Source organism: Rhinopithecus bieti, unplaced genomic scaffold, assembly GCF_001698545.2.
Source record: "Rhinopithecus bieti isolate Rb0 unplaced genomic scaffold, ASM169854v2 scaffold_5387, whole genome shotgun sequence".
Classification (NCBI taxonomy): Eukaryota; Metazoa; Chordata; class Mammalia; order Primates; family Cercopithecidae; genus Rhinopithecus; species Rhinopithecus bieti.
The window spans coordinates 94,179-115,734 of record NW_016804806.1 but is presented as its reverse complement, the minus strand read 5'-3'; the positions used below and the strand labels follow the sequence as shown (position 1 = coordinate 115,734).

General features: G+C 35.4%; 1 protein-coding gene across 3 annotated transcripts in view; it reads left to right on the top strand.

Annotated features, from left to right (window-relative positions):
- LIN7A (lin-7 cell polarity scaffold A) overlaps nucleotides 1-21,556 on the top strand; it is a 158,191-nt gene that overhangs the window by 61,468 nt on the left and 75,167 nt on the right. The window contains exon 1 of one of the 3 annotated variants that reach the window (XM_017870450.1): nucleotides 1,738-1,792. The exons of the other annotated variants lie outside the window; for them this stretch is intronic. The gene's annotated coding sequence lies outside the window, so the exon portion shown is untranslated. Of the gene's footprint in view, nucleotides 1-1,737; nucleotides 1,793-21,556 lie in introns of those variants that run through there. 3 annotated transcript variants of the gene reach the window in all.

Sequence of the window (21,556 nt, the reverse complement as noted above, 5' to 3'; positions counted from 1 at the left end):
AAAGTGCAGTTATAAAGTATGATAATAAATGTCTCAAAGTTACATTTAGTGAGCCTAGAATACTTCCTCTCTTGGTGTCTTGGGTACTGATTGTAATACTGGCCAAAAAAAAAAAAAAAAAACTTCGAAGTTTTGGTTTTTTATTCAAATAAAGCTCAGAATCTTTGTGGTTATCTGAGTTTTTCAGAAATATTTGCTAGTTAATACTTTCCCTTGTGAAAGTTATTAATGTTGTCATGCAAAACAGAGAAAAGAACAAAAATGACAGTGGCATCATTCTTAGTTGCACTCAGCAGAGCAAAAAGAGATGCAGGTCACACTTTTACCAACAAGATTGTAAAACACAAATTATGCTCAAAAAAGAAAGCAGGACAAGCTTTTGCCAAAAATATTTTTATTGCCTTACATAACAGTAGTTAGTATTATATGTTGAAATAATTCCATATTTTGCTTTACTTTTGGATGAAACCACTGAATCAGCTCCTGGCATATGTGCAGCACCTATATGAAAAGAATAGTTTGGTAAAATTTTAATTTTTTAACTATAAATAGATGGCCTTAAAAGAGATTCGAAGCTCCCTTAACTATATTTTTCTATAACCTGTAAGAAAGCATGGAAGTATATGCTAAGGTCAGTACTGAAGGAAGACCATCTACATGTACAACTAAGAAAGGCATTCCTCTGTCAAGAAGTAACTTACACTTGAATGCAAATCCTCACATATCTTTATTCACAGAATACAGACAGTGGTAAGCAACGCTTTTCTTAGTCATGTTTTATTGCTGAAGGATCTCTAAAGAGTCCTGATCAATATTTAAATTGCATCTCATCTGTGCAAGTGATTTTAAAGAACATGGCAGAGAAATGGGCTGACACATGATACTCCTTTTCTATAATGAGATGTGCTGGCTGATAAGAGCACATTTACACAAGTTTTTGAATGAGAGATGAAATAAATATTTTATGGTACCGATATTCTCAGTAAAGATCATTTCTGTGATTTCAAGTGACTTCAAGCTTTAGCTTCACACTGTATTAATTAGTTGAATTAGCCTAAACATATAAATAGGGTTGAAATATTATGATTATGAAATATTGATTTTTGAATAAAAGAATTACCTAAGAGAACTGAATTGCAGTGCAAATAGCTTAATTGTCAAGAGTTAGACTTTGCCCCAAAACTTCATGTTCTTTGTGCCTCAGAGAAAGAGATCAATAAATGTATAAGAGATCATATTTTAAGAAGACATCTAATACAAAGAATACAAAGAATACAGAGTACAAAGGAATTATTGTGGCAACCAAAGTAATAAAAAAAAAAAAACTATCTGTGTACTATCATCATCTTCCAAGTTGTAAAATGAATTATTCATGCTCCTGCTTTTCAGGATGACGTGCTCATTGACCTGGAGGGTGACATACTGCTAACAGTGGTCTGTTGTAAGGACTTACTTGCACATTTATAACTGCTATATGCAGGTTTGAAGCAAAAATGCAGAACAAAATGTCATAATCAGCAAAAACTGCCTTTTTTGGCTAATCAGCAAATTGAATGCTAGTATTTTCTAAAGTAGTAGAACTATAGAATAAGAAAATAAATCAACCCTATATGGAATGACTGTCATTTTGTGATAATAGGATTTCAAAATTGGCATGGTTCTTTACTTCTTTGTGCATGCTATAGTTGAATTTCTCCATTCTCTCTAAAGCTATCTATGGTGATAACTGCTTTAGCTAATCACATGTGAGTGGAAGAAGCTATATGTTTCACGTCTTCATAGGAGCCTATGAGTAAGTAAATGATTTGCCATGTTCTCTTCCCTTTGCTAGGCAATGAGTAAGTTTTATATGATAAATTATCAATCAGTCTGGGTTTAAGAATGAGAAAATAAAAAATATAAACTCTAGCTAATCTTTTATGAACATATAATCTGAGCAAGAAATAAACCTTTGTTACTCTAAATCTCCAAGGTTTAGAGATTATTGTACCTCAGCATTACCCAGGCTGTCCTGACTGATGATACACAATGATCAAACCAGATTTATTTTGGCAAAAGGTTATAAGTAGCATCAGTCCTTTAATTGCTGTAAAACACAATCAATGTTTTAAAACTATGTTGTATAAACTGATACATCTTTGAAAACTTACATGAAATTTGTAACCAATATAAGTACCTATGGCCATTAGGCGAGTCACAATTGTTACAATTTTAAGAAAGTTGGGTCACAAATTTTATTTGCTTCTTGATTGTCTCTCATTTTCTCCTACTTTCATTATTATTTTTATAAAGGTTTTTTTTGGTCTTATGAAATTAAAGATATAATCAAGATAGGAGAAATATTTGGAGTTTATCCATCTACTGTTCAAGTGCTCCTGGTCCCCAATGAGAATTAGTTTTTGAAGGGAATGGGAATTTTCACCACAATGCCTCCCAAGAAGGCTATGTGGGAAAGGTCACTGTGAGACATTCTGTCAGATCAGAGACAGAAGCAAAGTCCTTAGAGTAGTGTTGTGGTCAAATTGACCAAAGTTTGAATCCCAACTTGGCTACCTATTTTTGCCTTCTCTAAAATTGTACTTTCTAGTTTAAAATAATGGACTAATATCACCAGTCTTGCACTGATCCTGCTAATTAAATATCATGTATGTACAGCTACCTAATACAGTGTGTGGTAGCCAATAATTACACAATCAATGGATTTTATCATTATTAAAGAGTAGGATCCCACATTATCTCTAAGTATGGTATTTTGGCAAGTTACGGAATGAATAACAGATAGAAAGAGACAAGGTAGTTTCCGTGAGCTGAATCTAAGAAAACACACAAGACTAGTATATTTATATTCATTACCCCACCATCAATAACTAAAATAAATTGAGCTATTGCACCCTAATTCCATAACCATGTGAGAAGTAGCATTACGACACAAGCTTTGTTCTTGATGCTCTTCAAATTAATGTCTATTAATGTCTTAATCTACTGTGTGGATGAAAACACAGAAGGAAAACTTAATCAGCTTTATAAGACAGCCAGTGCTTAGTTGGGTGATACAACCTAGATTCAGAATTACCCTAAGAAAATACATACTTGGCTAATTAGTGACAGTATGAGATAAAATAAGGATAATAGGAGAAAGAGGAATTGGAGGAAGAAAGAATGGGAGAGAGTGAAGGATGAGAAGGAGAGAGGGAGGGAAGAAAAAGGGAAGAAGGAAAAAGAAGAGAAAAACAGGGAGAGCGGGAGAGAGAGAAGAAAGAAGGAATGAAGGAAGGAGGGAGGGAGGGAAGTAAAACTGACACTGAATCATAGCTTATGGTAATGTAATGGAAAAGTGCAGAAAGAATATTGGCAATGGATTGTGACAAATCTGGATTCACATCCTTGACCACATCATTTTGTAATCTAGTGCCAAGTTACTTAATTTCTGTGATCTTGGTTTTGCTTATTCTCTTTTTTAAGGTAAAATAAGACAATAATAACTTCATAGAATTGTCAGAAAGATTAAATAAAATGAGATAGTACATTACATACCTTGACTAATACAGTGCCTACCTTAAAGAGTTGACAATTAAGAAATGGTAACTATTGTGGTAAAAATCTTGATGGATTTAGTGATAAAAAGCTAAAATTAGAAATATTAGTTAAGAATCGCCATTGTCATTCACTATTTTTCTGAATGGCCTAGCCACTAAAATAAGTCAAGTAAAACATAAAATAGGTGTAAATATTAGAATAAAAGAAAAATGAAAATGTTATTATTCACAGATGATATGATCATATATGTATAAAATCCAAAAGAACCTATAGAGAAACGATTAGTATTGCATTTCTTTACATAATTTCACTCCTAGATACTCAAAAAAATATGTACATATGTATGCCAAAAAAGAAATATTAGTTAAGAATGAGAAGAACAATGGTACTGTAGTTCTTGATCATTCAAAAAATGCAAAATTTTTAAATAGATGGCTCCAAACTTTCAGATAGATGTTAACACATTGTAGTGGTTGTAGAAAAAGGCAACCAGCATGAAAAGAGATCTGGATACCTTGTTAGATGACAAGAAGTTACAAACTTGGTGATATTTAGCCACATAAAGAGAAAAGTAATGTGTAACATAAGGTTTACCACCCAATAGTTGATGGGATAAAGGGCAAGAGAATTAACCATGCCAGAACACTGGATGAAAAATGGAAGAATCCAGATAACCAAGGATAACTAGAAATACACAGCTATTACAAATGGGCTCATTTGTAATACAGAAAACTTTCTATATAACAACAGCAGAGATTAGATGATACATTTCAGATCACTTTAGAAAAGGGGTATTTTAGTTAAAGATCATATACAGACTTTATGTTGTAGGTTAAGTAACAGCAAATATATATATATATGATATATATATAACTTAGCTTTATTATTTTTACTTTTCGTGCAAAAAATTGTTTATGGTAAAATATGTTTTTTGTTTTTTAATATATTTAATCTTTTAATATTTTTATTGTTTTAAAATATTTTGATGTTTTCCTTTAAACATGGACAGAGTAGCATGTACTTTTTCACATAAAGTTACTATCCTTGTACAATGACATCTGGAATGGCATTGCTTTCATCAGAATTAATGAAAATGCATCTGACATTATGTTTGTGCATATCTCTTTCTGTTCACATTAAACTTAGCTTAAGTTGGCAAATGTCAGAGAAAAGAAAGCTGATGGCTCCTACATTTCCTTTGATTTTATTTGCATTGCTAAATGTGATGGGACACAAAAGCCAGACTGTTTCTTGTGTGATAAGTTTCCTGCCAATGATAGGATGAAGTCAAGAAAGCTTATTTCTGAGCATCCTGAAAATAAATCACACAATATAGATTTTTTTCCCCCTAGAGAAGAAGTTCAATTTTAAAAGGATGGAAATTTGCCAAAACTTATATTTTCCCTAACATGAAACTTTTGACATGTTTCGAATCAAAAGAAACCATAAATAACTGGAGAAAGCTTTATCATTTCAAGTACTCTAGAAATGCTTGAGCTGGTGGGTTGCTTAGAATAAAAAACATTAATGACACCTCTGTTCATTTGCTAGAACCTACTCTTGAACTCTGGTATTTTGCCAATATTTCAAAGCCAGTTATTATGGTGAAAATAACAGCTGTGTCATTCCCATTTGGCATGCAGCTGGGTGAAAACTATGATTGTTTCAGTAAAACTCTGATTTTTATCTCTCACCTGAATGTTGGGGCGTGTGTGTGTGTGTGTGTGTGTGTGTGTGTGTGTGTGTTGCTTCCTCCCAACAGAGTTTCTTATCAAGCAAAACTCCTATTGGAACAAAAATCTTGATACTGCAAGTACATATGGGGTACATATGGAGTTTCTTGATGCAAGATCCAGCGTAATGAATCTGGTGAAGACAGAGGTTCCACTTTTCATAGAGACATATTGCCCTCATCATCAGCATGCATTCGTGTGAAAGACACTGATAATTATCCTAAAAAGATGCTTTGCCTGCTCTGTTAAAAGCAACCTAATAATTTCACAGCCATAGCCAGAAATCTAGAGTTTCAAAAGTTTTATTTAGAAATGAAGCAAAATGTATCCTTTTACTGTCAGAAGTTTTTTGGCTTTCCATTGGATAAGTGTTAATGCTCTTGGCTGAACTTGGGTCAGAAATTTAATTTTATTTATTTTTTAAGTAAAGGAGAGCTGAATCTTAAAACAATTTGACAAGAGAGGTTTATCTACATCTACAAGGAACATGTTAGGCCAAAAAAAAAAAAATGAGGCTAGTCTTTCAATTTCAGATTTTCTGGTCTAGTAGGGTGACTCTGGAAAGAACTGTCATTTTGGAGGAAGAAATTAGAGGTAAAATCTTGTGACCTTTCCATTGACATGAAAGTGCTGAAAGAAAGACTTTAGTGAGGGCAAAGGAGTTGAAAATGAGAAGGACATGTAAGTTTGTCCATAGAGAAGACCTACAAACATCTGTAAAGACTACAAAACTCTTTTAAAGGTTATTTCTGCTTAGACTACATAAAACTGAAAGAATTCAAACATCTTCCCTTGCTGACAAAGGCTGCATTGTTGACACTAAGCTTTCCAAAAATAATTACATTTGACTTGAGGACAAAGGGTTTCACAAAACCTGAATTCACCTTGAAGTATCTTGGAGAAAGCTCAGGTGTCTTGACAAAAGTCTACTCTGCTCTGACTGATAGGGAATTTAATTCTGTTTGATACTGAAAGCTATGTGAGCTGCAACTTTGAGCACACACTGCTATTAAAACAGATGAAAATTGTTTGGATACTAAAATAACACCAATATTTTCATATAAAGGAAGGATCACTCTAAATTTTAACTTATTCCTTTTTTTTTTTGTCTTTTTTGGCTGCTCCATAGACACAGCAGAGCTATCCCAAAGGCAAAGGGTCCCAGAGTAGCCTAAATTTTAACTTCTTATTAAGCCAAATAAAACAGCCTTCTAATTGAAAACTATTTTAAGCAGAAACTATGTTTTCTTTTTTATATATGATTTGGTTAGTAATTTGCATTTATTATTGTTTTATTTAGAAAGAGGTCATCGATTTTACAAGAAAATGAGTCACATAATTTTTTGTAATATGTGAAATAACTCAATGTCAAATGCAAACAAATAAATAAATGACATGAACATTTACACACATGAGTATATTTTTCTTGGGATAACTTCACAAACTTCATTAGATTTTCTAAAGTGTCCATGATATCTCCTCTCTCTCCCACCCCTCTCCTACTCCCCAATAAAGACTAATTAATAAGGGACTATAATATCAGTTGAAAAACACTGCTCCACTAGGTAATCGATCCCCTGTAGTCCTTCCAGTTCTGTGAATCTATAGTTACGTAGCAAGCAATCTATGCTTTTCTTCACATAGATTGCATCTACATGAAAAGGTGAGCATGTATGGATACTTGGAATATGTAACTATACAAGACTGCGTGAATGGGGTAAGAAAGACAGGTACTATGAAGATTTTTTAACCGATAAAAATAGTACTACAGAATAAATGTACTTGTGAGAGGTGAAGCCAGCTGGACTTCTGGGTCTGGTGGTGACTTGGAGAACTTTTCTGTCTTACAAGAGGATTGTAAAATTCACCAATCAGCGCTCTGCAGCTAGGATTGTAAAACACACCAGTCAGCACTGGGTGGCTAGCTAGAGGTTTGTAAAATGCGTCTATCAGCACTCTGTAAAAACGCACCAATCAGTTGTCTGTGGCTAGCTAGAGGTTTGTTAAATGGAGCAATCAGTGCTCTGTAAAATGGACCAATCAACACTCTGTAAAATGGACCAATCAGCAGGACATAGGTGGGGACAAATAAGGAAATAAAATTTGGCCACCCTAGCCAGCAGTAGCAATCTGCTTGGGTCACCTTCCATGCTGTGGAAGCTTTGTTCTTTCCCTCTTCACAATAAATCTTGCTGCTGCTCACCCCTGGCATCTGAGCCACCTTTAAGAGCTGTAACACTCACCACAAAGGTCCATGACTTCATTCTTGAAGTCAGCAAGACCACAAACCCACCAGAAGGAACAAACTCTGGACACATTTGTTTTATTCAATTTTCTGATAATATAATTTATCATTTTATCAGAGGAATTACAAAAAGAGAAAGACTACATCACCCATTGGGAACAGAATTTTAAAGTATAGTTATAGTTCTATTTCTGCAGCTTTCTCTGAGTAAAGACACATTTTTAATGATGTGTACAGAGTGCAACATCAACATGTCACTTTCTGGTAGCAAGTACAGGAGCCATCTTAGACTATAATTGCACTAATGGGTCATTGATCTTAAGGATATCTAAACAGACCCTTACAAATCATCTATAATGACTCTGAAGGCTGTTAGTGTCATTGTTGGGTAAATACTCAGCCCAAGCCTTTCTATTTGCTATTACAAATGATAAAATAAACAGTGCATATTTCCAGAAGCTTATAATTACATGTACTTACACAGTAGTTCAAAATAATAGAGTCCTTGGAGAAGTCGTATTTTATATCAGTCAGAGTGAACATTCTGTCTTCTGTTGAGATCACAGGACTGGAAATCAGAACTTCTATTTTTGGCACCACGGATGACAACTGTTTTTTTGGTTTTGCTTTGTTTTTCCCTCCCAGTGAACAAGTCATTTAACCTTTTCTTGCTTCAGTGTTGCCAACATAAATGGAGAGAAAGAAGTTCATTTGTATAAGCCATCTAAAATGAATGTTAAGTTACATATGGACATTTTTAAGCCAGTTTGCTGTTATCCTTGGGGATAATTTGCATGTAAAAAGAAATGAACTTAGTATCATTCGTAATTCAAATATATGCAAGGCAGTTACTAGCTTACTCCTTTCCTTTCTTCTTCCCTCTCTTCCTTCCTTTCTTCCTTTTTTTTCTCTCAAAGGGAAATATAGATTTAGGGTTGAAAACTGATCCCAGCTTTTTTCATTATTTCCTTGCTTTTCTTTGTATATAGTCTGATTGCAGTATTTTTTCCTAAAATATATTTAAATTTTATTTATTTAAAATATTATAAAGAGATAACCATACTGTTGAAATATCCGGGGTATGTTCTCTTTCACTTACTATAATACTGCTAAGATTCCATAATTTTGGTGTTGTTGTGGTTCATTCGCTTTGGCTGCTGTGTGATATTTCATTGTGTGAAGATATCACAGTTTATAAAATCACTGTCTCTTATTGATGGACATTTGAGTTGTTTCCAGATTTTCACTATTGTGATTGATACTACTATTAACATACATGTGTCTCTGGTTAGATGACCAAGGCTTCTCTGGGATATTTGTGTGCATGTGGAATTTCTGGGTCATAAAGTATAAGAATATTCATTTTTTTTTTTTTTTTTTTTGAGACTGAGTTTCTCTCTGTCAGCCAGGCTGGAGTGCAGTGACAGGATCTCGGCTCACTGCAACCTCTGCCTCCCGGGCTCAAGCAATTCTCCTGCCTTAGCCTCCCAAGTAGCTGAGATTACAGGCATGTGCCCGCATGCCCAACTAGTTTTTGTATTTTTAGTAGAGACGGGGTTTCACCACGTTGGCCAGGGTGGTCTCAAACTCCTGACCTCAGGAAATCCTCCTGCCTCAGCCTCCCAAAGTTCTGGGATTACAGGCGTTAGACACCGTGCCCGGCCAAGAATATTCAACTTTAAGACACAATGCCAAACAGTTTTCAAACTTGATTACTCCAATTTATACACTGACAAACAATGTATAATTGTGGATCCATATTACCTCCAACAGTTGTATATGAGACATTTAAATTTTCATCAATGGAATGTACAATGCAATGGGGTCTCATTGCAGTTATCATTGGTGTTTACATGATCAATTGTTGAATATATCCTCTTAGCCACATGTGTTTCTTTTTCTGTGAAACATCCGTTCATGTGTTTTTCTACTAACTTGGGCTTTTACATATTCTTATATATTCTTCTTAGTAGCTTTTTTGGGGGTGGTTTATATAGTGAATATATTCTCTTCCTTTGTAACTTGCCTTCAAGGTATCTTTCATGAATAAAGTTCTTAATTTTAAGTGCTCACATTGCTCTTGTTTAGGATATGCTTTTTGGGTATCTCACTTCAGAAATCTTTCCCTACCCCAGTGTCTAAAAGATATTTAGAGTTTTCCTAGTCTGTCACCTTACTATCCATCATCGTCTCCATGTAGGAATCTGTTTCTGGGTTCTCATCCCTTCGTTACTATTTAACTCATGGAGAGCCAAGGGAATGAGTTTGGGGAAAAGGGGGGCCACATAGTTTTGATCCTAGCTACTTGTGATCCCAGCTTTTGTCTCAGTGGGAGATTTCAATTTGTATCTGTCTCTCTCTGTCTCTTTGTCTCTCTCTCTCTCTCTTTCTTTCTCTCTCTCTCTCTGGGTGTGTGTGTGTGTATATAAAAGTAAATTAATAAAACCAAGGCACTCATGAATCAATGTATAGTGATGAGTGTGTGCCATAAACTAAAGGTCATGGTGATTCCAATTCTGTTCTTTGCACCTGAGATCCAAAGGGGGCAAAAAAGTAATAGAATACAGCCTACTGCTCTCAAAAAAAGTTAGAACAGTTTCAAATCCATAATTTGTGGATCTCCATCTATTTTTCTTATTAAAGTTAATTAAAGTTTTAAGTAATAGTCATCTTCCTTATTAGACTGAAGGTAGAAAATGTCTATTTTAATCAAACAAAATTAGTACCTAGCATGATATCAGCCAAATAACAAGCATTTCATAAATATTTGTTGGGTGCATGGAAGAATTCCTTAAGATGACTCATTTTTATTAGTAGACAAACATATCTTTGATTTTCATAAATCTTGAATTATCAAATGGGACTCTGAGCTCATAGAAATCGCAGACAAAACATGCTAACATTTCTAGTTCAGAATAACATCTTACATTAAAATGGCTTCCACCCTTGAAAAGTGATCTGTCATTAGAGCCAAATTTTCAGGGTTCTTTATGTATTTGCATAAATATGTATGTTCTTCTGAATGTACAAATATGTAACACATGAGTTTTCATGTAGTAAATGTATAAAAGTTGGTAATGTATACAGGGTTAAAAGGAACCATAGAAACACCCAGTGCTGCACTTTCTTTGCCTTTGGGAAATCATAAACTTCTTTGTGAATCAGGTAAAATTATGGGCTTTTTTTCCTAGAAAAAAATGTACATGTGCAAATATTTTATTAAAATTCAGGGGGTTGGTAAATCTGAGACTGATCCACTTGGCACCTTGTCCTACTGTAAATGTAATTTTATGGATGAGAAAATAAGATACAGAAAGTTTAAGTGGTCTTTCAACCTAGTGAGTGCCTAAGTTAGCACCAGAACCAAAGTATCGCAGGTCCCAGTCTAGTTCTAGTTTTACTTGTTATGGATAATAGCTAAAACAGAACATTCTGGAATGCGGGAATAATGAAACATTATTTTAAAGCTTGTCAGTAATGAGTTAAAATAGGAAACTTGCACCATGATTCCCATTTCCACAATCCCTATTCATAAATGTTCCATTTGTACCAACAACAATTTTTAAAATTTATCCCGTTTTGTTCTTTGCCTCAGTTAACACAAGACAATATATTGTCTTTTGGTATTCTATTTTCTCATATATTTGTTATTCAAGTTTTCAAGAAACAATGTAAAAAATTTAGTTACTAATCATTGTACAATTGGCATTATTTAATCAAACCAGTTATGACATTTTCAGAAAATTTAAGCCCTTTCTGGAATAATTTAGTATTTTAAGCCCAAACTTTAGCAAATGTATTTCTGGATCTACCACAAATATGCAAGTCTATTTAAATGTGCCCATAGTTCTTTTCTTAGTAGGTTAGCACTAAAGGCAGAAAAAACATTTTCAACCAATAGCCACAGAGTTAGGAAGAAAGCCTGTTTTCTTAAATAGAAAAGAAATGTGTGACATGTAATCTTGTTATCCCAAACTACCTTGTCTTTCCCATGTCACCCTGTTCACCATATAATAAGTGATTCCCAGGCTTGATTAAGCCTGATACTTGGAAACTGTGGAACTACATTTTCTATTTCCCATAGATCAACATGTCAGACATATCCTACTGCCTAAAGTCCAGCCCAAGAGTACTTTGCTGCCTATTCCCTATTTGCTAGCACCTAGAAATGCAACTACAGAACCCAGCCCTACCAGTTGTTGGGCAAAATAGCAGAAAAAAAAAAATCAGATAAACAAGTAACCAACCAAACAACAAAAAAGATATAAGAAACCATGTACCTTAGAATAGTCCAGATGAGGGATTAGAGACTCCCGGTAATATACCTCTTCCTCTTTTCAACCTTGCTTCTGGAAAGATGGGCCAGTGACCAGTGACATTAATGACAGGTAAATCATTGAGGTCTAGATAGCCAACAAAAGCATAACCTTGTTGACAATGCACAGGTATACATTTTCCATGTTAAATGCAAAGATATTCCTCTCTTATTTCAAATCAGAATGTTTTATTTTCACTTTCATTTTTTTTAGAGACAGGGTCTCACTCTATTGCCCAGACTGGAGTGCAGTGGTGTGATCATAAGTCACTGCAGCCTTGAACTTCTGGGCTCAAGCCATCCTCCTACCTCAGCCTCCTGAGTAGCTAGAACTACAGGCTTGTGCCACCATGCCCTGCCTAATTTTTAAAAATTGTTTCTGGAGACAAGGTCTCGCTATGTTGCCCAGGCTGATCTTGAACTCCTGGGCTCAAGTGACCCACCCGCCTCTACCTCCCAAAGTACTGGGATTGCAGGTGTGAGCCACTGTGCTTGACCTGTTCCTCTGTTTTAAGGTCAGGAAAGGAGGGGGGGATTGGCCTTTCTGGAACCCCAAATAGATTAGGTTATTTCCCTTTCACTGATTTCCCTAAACACATCTTCCTACACAATTTTCAGGTCTTACCAACCTGGGGCTATCAACAGGCACAACAGCCATAAAAAGAGAACAACACCACACACATCTTTCTAAAGAATACTCAGGGCTAACTGCTCTGAGGAATGTAAACCCATATGGAGACAATATGGAAAAGTTTACTTACAGTCAACAAAATTAAAGAATTCTACCTTACAGTGCATCTGATCAAAAGGATATTCTGTTAATTTTTCTTTATGACCACCTGCTTAGCTGTCAATTATTGTTGACTCCCTATTTTAGAAAGTGAATTGCAACTAGATTCTATAAAAATTTCTTTGAAAATCATTTGATCTCTTCATATATGGGAGGGTAATTATTTTGTCTCCAGGATAGAGCCAACTACCGCCACATGTTGAGAGAATTGAGAATGCTAGACATTGACTGAGTAAATCAGACTTTCCTAAACAAGCTATAAAATATGTCCTTCCGGCCTGCGCGTGGTGTCTCACGCCTGTAATCCCAGCACTTTGGGAGGCCGGGGCACGTGCATCACGAGGTCAGGAGATCGAGACCATCCTGGCTAACACGGTGAAACCCAGTCTCTACTAAAAATACAAAAAATTAGCCGGGCATGGCGGCGGGCGCCTGTAGTCCCAGCCACTCGGGAGGCTGAGGCAGGAGAATGGCGTGAACCTGGGAGGCAGAGCTTGCAGTGAGCCGAGATTGCGCCACTGCACTCCAGCCTGGGCAACAGGAAGAAAAAAAAAAAAAAAGTCCTTCCTCCAAATGTGACAAAGATTTTTGTCAAGTATATTTCAATGAAAACTAAAAATTAAATAGACAAATGACAAGGTTGGAAGAAATTTAAGGTCTTAGAAAATTACGAATACACTATAATAGCTTAACAGAACTTCTCAATAATAAATGTTTTAAATTTTGAAGACAGTCCCATGAGAGGGCAGTAATTTATTAATTACTATGGTTGAGGAGTTTGTAATTATGAGCTTGATTCAAATCACATTGTTGATATTTCATGAAAAATATCTTGTCAAGCATAAGCAATTACTCAAACAATAGTTAACAGGAAGAGATTCATTTAGAATATTCATTTGCTTTAATTAATTTTGGCTCATCATTATAGCTGAGGGAGGAATTTTTCAAGATCTCCATGACTTAAGGACTGTAAGTAGTAGAATTGCTGAATTATGCTTTGTATTCAAATTTTCATCTTAGAAATGATAAACTTGGGTAATAAAGAGTTGACTTAAAATGTTGATTTAATCACAATGGCATAAAAATAAATGAAATTGATTGTTGTTCCAATTATGGCTTTATAATACTCTCATTGCCAGGTACAAAGAAAAAAATTGAAGTGTCCAGTATTTGAACATACAACTATACAAACATATTTTCTTCAACTTGAATTTATATATAATGAAAATTGGACTCTGTTAAGCTACTGCTTTAAATAACTGTCAAAACAGTTATGCTATATTTAGTTAGCTAAATAGGCATAATGATCTAACAGTGAGAAAAATATTTTAAATATCAACTAATATTCTTATATTTTATAAAATATTTCTATTTTGTAGAAGTTTAAAAAATGTTTTCCTCATTGAATTCCTAGTGATAAAAGGTTTACATTTGTCTATTACAAGATTCTAGAAATATTTTACCATCAATACCTATGTTTAGTTGTGAAAGTTGCTTTACAATAAATTCCTAATTCAAAACGACTTTACAAACAAAATATTTATAAATTAGTCTCTATCTAACTGTTTTGTTTATTCAATACCCAATGTTCTGATGCTTAAAAGTATTGGTTTTCTTTTGATAAAGCAATATTTATAATGGTTAGAAAAACATGCTTATTGAAGTATATTTCAGTGTGTTTGGGATTGATATACATAATGACAACTAAAAAAAAGTAAGATGATTAGGTTTCCTCAATGCAATAGCTAATTTAAATATATAAAACTATTTAATTGGGTTTAAAAGCAGTTGCAATACAATTAAGCTTGTTGACTTGCTTTCCTAATAGAGAAATACCTTTTACAGATACTATTTCAGACACTGCAATTCAATATACATAATCTTATTTTAATGTAACAAGTTATTTAGGAAATACACTCATAATATGTTGTGTGTTAACTCCAAGGGACATTTCCTATTACCCATTCTTTTCCATTACCTCCCCTTTGACTTGGTCTTTTAAAACAAAATAACCGCTGATATATTCTCTTTCCCACTTCTCATCCCATTCTTTATCCTCTAATGTGGCAGGAAGAGGGAAAAAAGCTGAATTAGATGAGTATATTTCCCGCACTATTTTCAGCCTGAGATGTCTTAATTTTGTCTAATACTGTCTCCTTCAAAAATGTAGCAGTTACTACTTTTATGACCTTGGGGCTTAGATCATTTATATATGAATGCTTTTTACATTTACAGCAGAATTTTGCATTGACCTTTCCCTAAGGTAAAAAAATAATTTCTTAGCATCTTTGCTGTTAAAATAATATGAACATATTACATTTAAAGTTTTCACATACAAAGGTAAATTTGGCCCAAAATTTGTGGATGTGAATGTACCTACCAGAGTACAACAAAATATCTTTCCCTATGCAAAGAAATATTTACTTTCAACTTGCAGCTAGCACTTGAAGGAGCACTCTGATGTTCTTGACTCTACTATACATAGTCTGGCCATAGTCTTGGCTCAACAGTTTTCTCCTGTTCATAATTTCTGGTTACAAGAGACTTTGTCTACCCCTTTGTGGTCTCCCAGTAATCCATAGATGAGGGTACCAACCATATAGTAGGTATTTGTGATGGCAGTTATGATTTAGTGTATCTTTGGAACATTTCTTCAGTCCTCCATATTGTTATAAGAAGAACAGAGGTGATGAGACCTCTATGCTCCCCACTTCTGTTCATCTTACAACTTCTTGTTCTCCATGCTTTGCCCAGGACCTGCCCAGTATTTGTATGTCCATCAGTTCTAATCATGTGGACTGACACAATTCACCTTTCTTCTTATTGAAAGAAAGAGTATACTTACATTAGTAATAACTCTGCAAATTCTCAAGGATACCAAGTAATATTATTTAATGCATACTTTATGGGAGTCATTCATTTTGTATTCATCCAAGATTTAAATATTTATTATTAAATTCCCTGGCAAATGGCAGTGTTTTAAGGAAGGACCAGCTTTTTATAATATGCATGGATGCACTAATTATGATAATTATGGAACAAGATTTCCCCTAACATATTCTTTGTCATGTTGTGCCTTTATCACAGGGAGGGCATACCATGTGCATTGAGATCCTAGGAGAGGCCCCAGCACTATTAGGAATTAGGGAAGTTTCCAGAGCCTTGCAACCAGCAAGTTTTTTCTCCTTAAGTTAAATATCCCATATCTTTCTTTCAACTTTCCTCATGTGTCATGGTTTCCAATCCTTTAAAACATCTGGCTGGCTTTCTCTCCATGATCTCCAAAATTCATGAGAAATTCTTCTTGGAAGTATCTAACTCTGTAATTTCATATTTTGTATGATAGGTTTCCATGTAACACTGTTAGGGTAAGTCATGTTCAATTACCCAATTGTTGAGCCAGAGTTGACAGCATTCAAGTGTTGCCTTCTCTTAAACTAAAAAGAAGACTATTTGCAAAAAAAAAGAAAAGAAAAGAAAAAAAAAAAACCATAGGCATAATGTGGTTGAGTTATGCTCTTAGTAGTTATATAGACATTTAAATCTCTGACAATACCTATACTATTTTTGGCCATCTATTTCTTAGAATCCTCAAAATACATGTTATTCCATGAAATGATTCTCAACAGTTTTTAAATTAAGTATATGTCTATTCTGAGGTCTCCTGAGGTGTGATAAAAAGAAGTCAGAGGGTGCCAATGGACGTGGTTTTCTGCCCACACCTCTTCAGATCTTTGCCAAGCCTCTCCTGTGGTGCTCAGATGGAGTGCAATGCCTTCTGCCTGAAGATGAATCCACCCCCAGCCAACCAAGCGATCCAACTAGGCAGTTTGAGTTAGTTAGAACTGTGATAGAACATGTTCATAGGTCCACAGAACTCCCCCCACTGCAGGATCTTCTCATGTCAGATCAAAGTGCTGTATTTTTTTGTGACCAGGAAACATATGCATCTTAAACTATCAACATGAGTTCCCACAAATCGTTCACTTGAGCTGCCTAGAATTCTGCTCATTTGTCTCATGAACTACACCACACAACCTTTAAATATATATATATATTAGATTAGATACTTTGGTTTAAAGTGCTACATGCCAATGCCTTTTCTCCACTTAGCCAAAACTTAAGTCACCTTAGCTTCACCTTCTACTTCACTTTGCAACTTCTTGCTGGCAATTGTGTCATGGTTTAGATTAAATATCGCCTTCTTATCCATCTTTCTTAAGTGTCAAGTATAGAGCAGTTGAGATGCAGTGGGTCTAGCTTTTAACACTGGAAAAGTCTAGGCTCTAGGATTTCTGTGAGGGTGATCCTGTTTTGCAACCTGAGAGTAGGCATATCTGATAGGGGCCCCTTCTGAAACCAGCCCAGAGGCAAGTACTGGTTTTTAGTGATCTTATCTGCTACATAGTTTATCTTCAGTTAATTAAAGCTTAGCAATGGGCTCTGCTGAGCAACTGGGCAGGTAACATTCCTGGTTTCTGAATTAATTACTTCCTGAAAACGTTGACCTGAATTACATCAAAAGACACATAACACATGGCTATGAAGAAAATAGTTAAGTCCTACAGTTTCTTTCCTGTTTTTGTTGTTGTTGTTGTTTGTTGTTTGTTTGTTTGATTTTTTGAGACAGAGTTTTGCTCTTGTTGTCCAGGCTGGAGTGCAATGGCATGATCTCAGCTCACGGCAACCTCCGCTTCCCAGGTTCAAACAATTCTCCCTGTTCAGCTTCCCGAGTAGCTGGGACCACAGACATGTGCCATCACACCTGGCTAATTTTATATTTTTAGTAGAGATGGGGTTTCTCCATGTTGGTCAGGCTGGTCTCGAACTCCCCACCTCAGGTGATCCGCCCTCCTCGGCCTCCCAAAGTGCTAGGATTACAGGGGTGAGCCACCGTTTCCGGCCAGTTTATTTCCTCTTTTACCAGCAGGACAGATGTCTCTTTATCCTTGGGTATGCAAACACTGACATGCTGGAAGAACTTTGTGAATGATTACCTTGGTACTAGGCAGATGGCCTCTCATAATAATTATTACACTCTTGTGGGAGGCAACTTAAACATCATCAGAGAAAAGAAGTGGTACCAAGGTGCAGTCAAGTTGCTAATCATCCATTATTTCACTATAGGAAGCTGAAATAGCTGCTTCCAGCTTTCACTTTGCTTTGCTGTCAATGTAGTAACATTTCAGGGATAAGAATTTTTATGTGGACTCTAAACCTTAACTATACTTAAATGAAAATTGAAATACTACTGTGTTAAAACTGACGAGATATAATAAATGCAGCAGATTTTTTTTACACATTTCTGTGTATTAAGGTGATGGGTTGAAGTACTACTAGCAAGGCACAAATTAAAAATACTCGATGTTTAGCCTCAATAATTTTTTTAAGAAGGAAAAACATTTTTTAAAGTAAACAATTGAAATTTACTATAAGACATTACATCCTACTCTAGGAATGGGGTTATTTACAGTTGGTATTTCTCTGAACCCTGTCATCTTCATAATGTCTCATTATTATGGAACATAATGTTCATACAGAAAGCGTATCAAAAGAAAACTCACAGAAGTCTTGTGTAAGAGAAAACTTGTCCAAGAAGATTGAAAGCTATCTGTTAGAACATGGAAAAAAAGGAATACAGCAGATACTCCAGAGCTGCTACAACAGTCTCCTTCACTTCTCTCTAATTGGTGGAATGATTTTGTTCAGGTTTATACCCCCACCTCTTAGCGCCTGTCTGACTCAGGGAAGGGGTGACTCTGTCCTCGGCTACGTGGGTCAATCTGACTGGTTTAATCTAAGGCAGGAGTCATGGTCTAATTTCCCTTGTCAGGAGGAAGGATGTGATGCTGATCCAGTCAATGGGGCATGAAGGGAAGTCCAAGGGTGAGTTTCTGACAAAGATATGATGGCTATTAAAAGAGACGTGGGACTAGGCACTGTGGCTCTCATCTATAATCCCAACAGTTTGGGAGGCTGAGGTGGCAGGATCGCTTGAGGCCAGGAGTTCAAGACTGGTCAACATGGCAAGACCCTGTCTCTACAAAGAATGTAACACTTAGCTGGGCACAGTGGTACATGCCTGTGACCCCAGCTACTTGGGGAGCCTGAGGCAAGAGGATGCCTTGAGCCCAGGATTTAGAAGCTGCAGTGAGCTATGACAGCATCACTGCACTCCAGCCTGGGTGACAGAACGAAACTGTGTCTCTAAAATAAAAATGTTTTAAAAAGAGACAGGGGAACCAGTAATGCCCTCTTTTCCACTGGGTGTTGCCTTGTCTGCATGTGATTTTTGGAACTGCGGCAGCCTTTGGAGGATGGTGAGGAGAACAAGCCTCCAAAGACACAGCTGGCATTCTAAGAATTCCAGAGTTGTAAAAACCTGGATGTCCTTGATGAAAAAATGGTCTCTGAACTAATTCCTTAGATTTTCTTTACCTTGAAGTTTCATGTTATTAGTTTTTCTCGGTGTTTGAACCAGTGGTTCCCAAACTGTGCTGCACTTAGAAATCACGTGGAGTACTTTTGAAAGTCTCAGTGCCCAGCTCTCAGCCCATTGCAATTTGATCAGAATGTTGGGGTGGGAGCCAGACATCACTATGTTTTCAGAATCCCCAGGTGATTCCATTGTGCAGCAACATTTCGAAACCACGTGGTTTGAGCAATTTTGAATTATATCTTTCATTTCTATCTGAATTTTTCATAACTGAAACAACGAAACCTAAACTAAAAAAGAAAATCCAGACTGAAAACATTATTTATGCATTTAGGTACACTGGATAATAAGACAGAAAAAAAATTTAAGAAGAGTATAATAGAGTCAACAACATGCTTTCATAGTTTTCAAAAGGAACTCCAAGTCAATTACTTAGCAATCAGTTTGAACCATATTCAAATGTAATCAAGTAGCTACTACTTTTGATAGAGTAGTCTCACTGATTATTTTCTTTGATAAAGCTTTGTATCCATTAAATAACCTGTAGTATAATTTATGTAAAATAATTAAAAGTGAGAGACTCCTTTAATCTTTATTAAATTTAGTCTTTGAAGACTATGTCTACATAACAGAAACAAATATTGGATTCTATTACATTTAATTTCAAGAGAGGAAGACTAGTTATCTTTGTCACTTGTTACAAATCCCCGTGCCCACACACAACACATGCACACCCTTTTTAAAACACTACTGCTGAATCCTTGATTAAGGCCCTTTATAATACCTTACCTCTTCTCTGACCCATGAATTATAATTTAGGAAACTATCTAAGAAATGGCCCATAGTGATTTAAACTCCACATGGGAGACATAGGCCACAAACCTGACAGCTTATTGTGAATCCTGGCAACAATTCTTTGACTTAGCCAATTTACAGAAGAAACATTTTCCGTCCTCAGAAAGGCTGTATGTGCACTTATTTTGAGGAGGGGAACTTACCATCATCTACCTCTCCAGATCACACAGCGATGTCTTAAATCCTTTCCCTTATCTGAGATACAGAGGGAAGCTGTCTGTCCTTTCTCACATAAAACCCTATGTACTGGATCCAGCATCTTGCAGAGCATCTGTGTCACCTTTCAGCCCTAAAGTGGACATTTCGGCACTGTCACTCCTGACCATGTTTGTGATCACACTACATTGTGATCTAATATGACAGCTGCTAAACTACCAGTTTCAAGGAAAACCTCCTTGATTTCTCACAGTTATTGTTAATCTCATCCTTCTCCATTGCTCAGTTCTTAGACTTAGGCTTCGATTTCTTGCTTCACCTTTAAGTAAGATTATAAAAACTGGACAGATATTATATAAGTAGGCATCCTTATTCTTATCCAAGAGCAGGATAGGCCACTCAGTTTAAAAAACAAACCTGTTTTTTAAAATGACAGATGAATGGGCTTTGCATTTCATAGGTCATATCAGTGTAGAATTTCTTTAATTTTGTAATACACAGAGATAACTTGCTTAACAGATGAGAAATATGACTACACAATCTTATTCTTTAAGTGAAAGAGTTTTTAAAATATGCATTTAGATAGGCAGTAAGAACATAAAGAAGACACCATAAACTTTGAAACAGGCATAGAATCAGAAGGTTGTTTTTCTTTAATGCTGAGCTATGCTGACAATTATCTCCAATAAAAATGAATGAGCAATGTGAGAGGAATAATCAGTGTCTGAGAGATTCTTTGCATTTACATGAATTGATAGCATTTACCAGATTGAGGGTAAGTACTAATGAAGCACTTCAACCTAATTAAAACTTTCTGAGCTTTCCTTTTCCCCCTTTAACAAAGTTAGATATTTATAGGATTTAATTTGAAGGTGATGGAAATACAAAGGCAGATTTTTGTCATCCCCAAAGACAGGTTAATAATGCATTCAAATTCACATCTTTTTTCACTTTGATAAAACTGACCTACTTTCCCTTTTAGAGAGAAAATGTCTTATGAAATATTTTTCACATAAAAAAAATGTTGCATTTTGATGCCTTTCTTTTTCCATACTATAATTGAACCTGGCATATCACTTCCAAAAGTTAAATGAAGTTTAGTTCATTTTCAGGTCTGGGCTTTTTAATGAGTTAGCAACTCTGTTACTTGAGACAAGCCGCATTCAGTGCTTTGCGTGCCTGGGAATTTTTCTGACAGTAGTGATAATGATGCAGATGTTTCTCTTTGCAGGGATTTTCCAACAATGTTCCTAATGAAAACACATGTCTGCTTCCTGGCAAATAAAAAAAAAATCATTTTTCAAAACAAAAGATTCAAATGCTTTCATCCTAAAATGGCAAATGTAAACAGTCATTATTTTCTCCACATCATTTTTGTTTTTTTTTTTTTTGATCTATGAAGTGATTATTATTTTTTTCTCATCTTGATATGGAAACAACTTTAATAAAATCTTACGCAGATCCCAAGTGAAGTGGAGATGTTTAGAGC